Source organism: Ischnura elegans, chromosome 11 (genome assembly GCF_921293095.1).
Source record: "Ischnura elegans chromosome 11, ioIscEleg1.1, whole genome shotgun sequence".
NCBI lineage: Eukaryota > Metazoa > Arthropoda > Insecta > Odonata > Coenagrionidae > Ischnura > Ischnura elegans.
The window spans coordinates 86149851-86156213 of NC_060256.1; positions in this window are offsets into that span (position 1 = coordinate 86149851).

Consider the following 6363-nt stretch of genomic DNA (forward strand, 5'->3'; position numbering starts at 1 on the left):
TATGAATACACTAATGGTGGGTAACGAATCGCAATTAATGCCATTCGTTTTCTTGGATGAAGGAAACCACCCTATTGAAATTTATTGCTAACAACACGTTTTCAGCGCGAGGTAAAAAAATTGAGAAATTACACTCCAGAGTTGAATTTTAATAATATAAACACGTTTTCTTTGCGAGGTAAAAAATATGAGAAATAACAATCCTGAATTGCGTTTTATAGCTATAAACACGGTTTTCAGTGCTAGGTAAAAAAAAATGAGAAATATTACTCCAGAATTGAATTTTAAAGCTATAAACACGTTTTAAGTGCGTGGTAAAAAAATGAGAAATAAACACTCCAGAATAAAATTTAATGCTATAAACACGTTTTCAGTGCGAGGTAAATAAATAAGAAATAATATTCCAGAATTGCATTTTAAAGCTATGAACACGGTTTTAAGTGATAGGTAAAAAAATGAGAAATATTACTCTAGAATTGAATTTAATAGCTATAAACACATTTTCGGTGCGAGGTAAAAAAATGAGAAATAACGCTCCAAAATTGAATTTTATACCAATATATACGGCTTTCAGTGCTAGGTAAAAAAATAAGAAATATTTCTCTAGAATTGATTTTAATAGCTATAAACAAATTTTCGGTGCGAGGTAAAATAATGAGAAATAACACTCCTGAATTGAATTTTATAGCTATGTACAAGTTTTCAGTGCGAGGTAAAAAAAATGAGAAATAACACTCCAGATTATAATTTTACTGATATAAACACGTTTTCAGTGCTAGGTAAAAAAAAAGAGATATAATTCTCCAGAATTGAATTTTATATCAATAAACACGATTTCAGTGCTAGGTAAAAAAAATGAGAAATCACACTCCAGAAATAAATTTAATAGCTATAAAAAATAAGAAATAATTCTCCAGAATTGAATTTTACAGCTATAATCAAGGTTTCATTGCGAGGTAAAAGAAATAAGAAATAATACTCCAGAATTGATTTTTACAGCTATAAACACGTTTTCAGTGCGAGGTAAAAAAAATGAAAAATAACACTGCTGATTCTAATTTTATACCTATAAACACGGTTTTCAGTGCTAGGTAAAAAAAATGAGAAATATTACTCCAGAATTGAATTTTATAGTTATAAACACGTTTTCAGTGCGAGGTAAGAAACATAAGAAATAATACTCCAGAATTGAATTTTAAAGTTATAAACACGTTTACAGTGCGAGGTAAAAAATTGAGACATAATATACCTGAATTGAATTTTTTTGGTATAAACACGTTTTTAGTGCGAGGTAAAAAAAATGAGAAAAAAACACTCCAGAATTGAGTTTTAACTATAAACACGTTTTCAGTGCGAGGTAAAAAAAATGAGAAATATTACTCCAGAATTGAGATTATTTAGCTATAAACACGTTTTCAGTTCGAAATGTAGAAAAATATGAAATAATTCTGCAGATATGAAAATTATACCTATAAACACGTTTTTCGGTGCGAGGTAAATTAATAAGAAATGATATTCCAAAATTGAATTTTATAGCTATAAACACGGTTTTCAATGCTAGGTAAAAAAATGAGAAATATTGCTCTAGATATGAGTTTTATAGCTACAAACACATAAAAATATAAGTTTTCAGTGCGAGGTAAAAAAATGAGAAATAACACTCCAGAAATGAATGTTACTGCTAAAACACGTTTTTATTGCGAGGATTAAAAATGAGAAATAATACTCCTGAGTTGAATATTATAGCTAAAAACACGCTTTCTTTGCGAGGTAAAAAAAAATAAGAAATCATTCTCCAGAATATCATTTTTTAGCTATAAATACATTTTCAACGCGAGGTAAATAAATGAGAAATAAAACTCCTGAATTGAATTTTACAGCTATGAACAAGTTTTTAGAGCGAGTAAAAAAAATGAGAAAAAACACTTCAGAATTGAATTTTATAGCTATAAACACGTTTTCAGTGCGAGGTAAAAAAAATAAGAAATAATTCTCCAGAATTGAATTTTACAGCTATAAACACAGATTTCAGTGCTAGGTAAAAAAAATGAGAAATAATACTCCAGAATTGAATATTATGGCTATAAACACGTTTTTAATGCGAGGCAAAAAAAATAAAAAATAATTCTCCAGAATTGAATTTTACAGATATAATCACGTTTTCAGTGCGAGGTAAAAAAAAAAGAAATAATACTCCAGAATACATAGTTATAGCTATAAACACGGTTTTCAGTTTGAGGTGAAAAATGAGAAATAATATTCCAGAATAGAATTTTATACCTATAAATACGGTTTTCAGTGCTAGGTAAAAAAAATGAGATATATTACTCCAGAATTGAATTTTATAGTTATAAACACGTTTTTAGTGCGGGGTAAGAGACGTAAGAAATAATACTTCAGAATAGAATTTTAAAGTTATAAACACGTTTTCAGTGCGAGGTAAGAAAAAATGAGAAATAAACACTCCAGAATTGTATGTTATACCTATAAACACAGTTTTCAGTGCGAGGTAAAAAAATTAGAAATAATACTCAAGAAATGAATTTTATAGCTACAAACATGTTTTCAGTGCGATGTAAAAAAAATGAGTTATAACACTCCTGAAATCAATTTCATAGGTATAAACACGTTTACAGTGCGAGGTAAAAAAATGAGAAATAATACTCCTAAATTGAATTTTTTAGGTATAAACACCTTTTTAGTGTGAGGTAAAAAAAATGAGAAAAAAACACTCCAGAATTGAGTTTTATAGCTGTAAACACGTTTTCAGTGCGAGTTAAAAAATAATGAGAAATAACACCCCAGATTCTAATTATATAGCTATAAACACGGTTTTTTGTGCGAGGTAAAAAATGAGAAATAATACTCCAAATTGAGTTTTATAGCTATAAACACGGTTTTCAGTGCTTGGTAAAAAAAATGAGAAATATTACTCCAGAATTGAGTTTTATAGCTATAAGCACGTTTTCAGTGCGAGGTAAAAAAAATGAGAAATAAACACTCGAGGATTGAATTTAATGCTATACGCACGTCTTCAGTGCGAGGAAGAAAATGAGAAAGAACACTTCAGAATTGCATTTTATAGCCATAAACACGGTATTCAGCGTGAGGTAAAAAATAAAAGAAATAACACTCCAGAATTGAATTTTATACCTATAAGCACGGTTTTCAGTGCGAGGTAAAAAATTAGAAATATTACTCAAGAATTGAATTTTATAGCTCTAAACATTTTTTCAGTGCGAGGTAAAAAAAAATGCGACATAATATTCCTGAATTGATTTTTACATCTGTAAACACGTTTTCAGTGCGAGGTAAAAAAATGAGGAATAACACTCCAGAATTGATTTTAATTATTATAAACACGTTTTTAGTGCGATGTAAAAAAAATGCGAAATAACACTCCAGAATTGAATTTAATTGCTAATAAAACGTTTTAAATGCGAGTTAAAAAAATGAGAACTATCACTACAGAATTTAATTTTATAGCTATAAACACGTTTTCAGTGCGAGATTATAAAAAATTAGAAGTAACACTGGACAATTGAATTTTATACCTATAAACACGTTTTCAGAGCGAGGTAAAAAAATGAGAAATAACACACCAGAATTGAATTTTATAGCTATAAACCCGTTTTCAGTGCGATGTAAAAAAATGAGAAATAACTCTCCAGAATTGAATTTTATACCTATGATCACGTTTTCAGGGCGAGAAAAAAAGAATAAAAAATAACACTCCAAAATGTAATTATATTGCTATAAACACGTTTTCATTGCGAGGTAAAAATAATGAGAAATAACAGTCCAGAATTGAATTTTATAGCTATGAACAACTTTTCAGTGCGATGTAAAAACAATGAGAAATAATACTCCTGAATTCAATTTTATAGCTATAAACACGTTTTCAGTGCGAGGCAAAAAAAATGAGAAATAAACACTCCTGAATTGAATTTTACAACTATAAACAAGGTTTTCAGTGCGAGGTAAAAAATGAAAATAATACTTCAGTATTGAATTTTATACCTACAAACACGGTTTTCAGTGCTAGGTAAAACAAATGAGAAATATTACTCTAGAATTGAATTTTATAGCTATAAACACGTTTTCAGTGCGAGGTAAAAAAATAAGAATCAATACTTCAGAAATGAATTATATAGGTATAAACACGTTTTCACTACGAGGTAAAAAAATGAGAAATAAACACTCCAGAATTAAATTTTATTGCTATAAACACGTTTTCAGTTCGATATAAAAAAAAATATGAAATAATACTCCAGAATTGAATTTTATAGCTATAAACACGGTTTTCAGTTCGAGGTAAAAAAATAAGAAATAATACTTTAGAATTGAATTTTATAGCTATAAACACGTTTTCAGTGCGAGGTAAAAAAAATAAGAAATAACACTCCAGAATTGAATTTCAAGGCTATAAAAACATTCTCAGTGCGAGGCAAAAAAAAATTAAATAACAATCCTGAATTGAGTTTTATAGCTATAAACACTTTTTCAGTGCGACGTAAAAAAAATGAGACATAATATTCCTGAATTGATTTTTATAGCTGTAAACACGTTTTCAGTGCGAGGTAAAAAAATGAGGAATAACATTCCAGAATTGATTTTTATTGCTATAAACACGTTTTTAGTGCGATTTAAAAAAAATGCGAAATAACACTTCAGAATTGAATTTTATTGCTAATAACACGTTTTAAATGCGAGGTAAAAAAATGAGAAATAATACTCCAGAATTTAATTTTATAGCTATAAACACGTTTTCAGTGCGAGATTATAAAAAATTAGAAATAACAATGGACAATTGAATTTTATAGCTATAAACACGTTTTCAGAGCGAGGTAAAGAAATGAGAAATAACACACCAGAATCGAATTTTATAGCTATAAACACGTTTTCAGTGCGATGTAAAAAAATGAGAAATAACTCTCCAGAATTGAATTTTATAGCTATAAACACGTTTTCAGTGTGAGAAATAAAATAAGAAATAACACTCCAAAATGGAATTATATTGCTAAAAACACGTTTTCATTGCGAGGTAAAAAAAATGAGAAATAACACTCCAGAATTGAATTTCATTGCTATGAACAAGTTTTCAGTGCGTGGTAAAAAAAAATGAGAAATAACACTCCAGAATTGAATTTTATAGCTTTAAACACGTTTTCAGTGCGGGGTAAAAAAAATATGAATAACACTCCAGAATTGAATTTTATTGCAATTTACACGATTTCAATGCGTGGAATGAAAAATATGAAATGTAAAATAATTTTGATGCACAAAAAATGTGAATGACACTGCAGAATTGAATTTTATTTCTAGAAACACGATTTCAAAGCTTAGTAAGACAAATGCGAAAAGACACCTAAGAATTGAATTTTATTGCTATTAACACGATTTCAGTGTGAGGTAAGAGAAAAGCGAATAAACACCCCAGAATTGAATTTCATTTCTATAAACGATATTTCAGTGCGAGGAGAGAAAAATTCTAAATGACACTGAAAATTGATTTTTATTGCTAGGAACCATATTTCAGTGCGAGGTAAGAAGAATTCGAAATGAAACTCCAGAATCGGATATCATTGCTATAAGTACCATTTTAATGCGATATGCGAAAAATGTGTAATATCTCGGCTTAATTGAATTTTATTTCTAGAAACATAATTTATGTGCGAGGTTAGAAAAATGAGAAATGACACTAAGAAATGAATTTCATTTCTACAAACCCGATTTCAGTACGAGGTAAGAAATATGCGAAATGACATTCAAGAATAGAATTTTTTTTTCTATAAACATTATTTCAGAATGACGCAAGAAAAATGCGAAATAACACTACAGTATTTAAATCTATTGCTATAAACACGATTTCAGTTATATTTTCACTTTCTAATAACTTAATTCAATTAAATATTCATGCAGCGACAGACATTTCATTCGTTATTCAATTGCAGTTTCAAGATGCGCTTAATTGTATGTATTTATGTTTTTGCAATCCCTATCCAAGACTCCATGAAAAAAACAAGCAAACATGGGGTACTATAGTTTAAAAACAAACGGAAAAAACGCGTAGCAATATTATGTAAATGGATTTAAAATTTAAATGGATTTGAGAAAAAGTTTTGTGCATAAATATTTCGAAAATATTAAGGTTAAAAAAATGATTAGCTGCGAAGAATCAAATGCCTTGTTCCCATTATTTTAGAATCAGTCTTTTCAATATATATTTTTAATATCCGCATGTAATATATGGTCTCGTTTTGCAGTATATCAATTCTGTTTTTTTTCTTATTTTTCCTCCAGAACGTAAAAAATACGATACAGACGCTATTCTTATCATCAGTATCTTTCACTTATATTTTT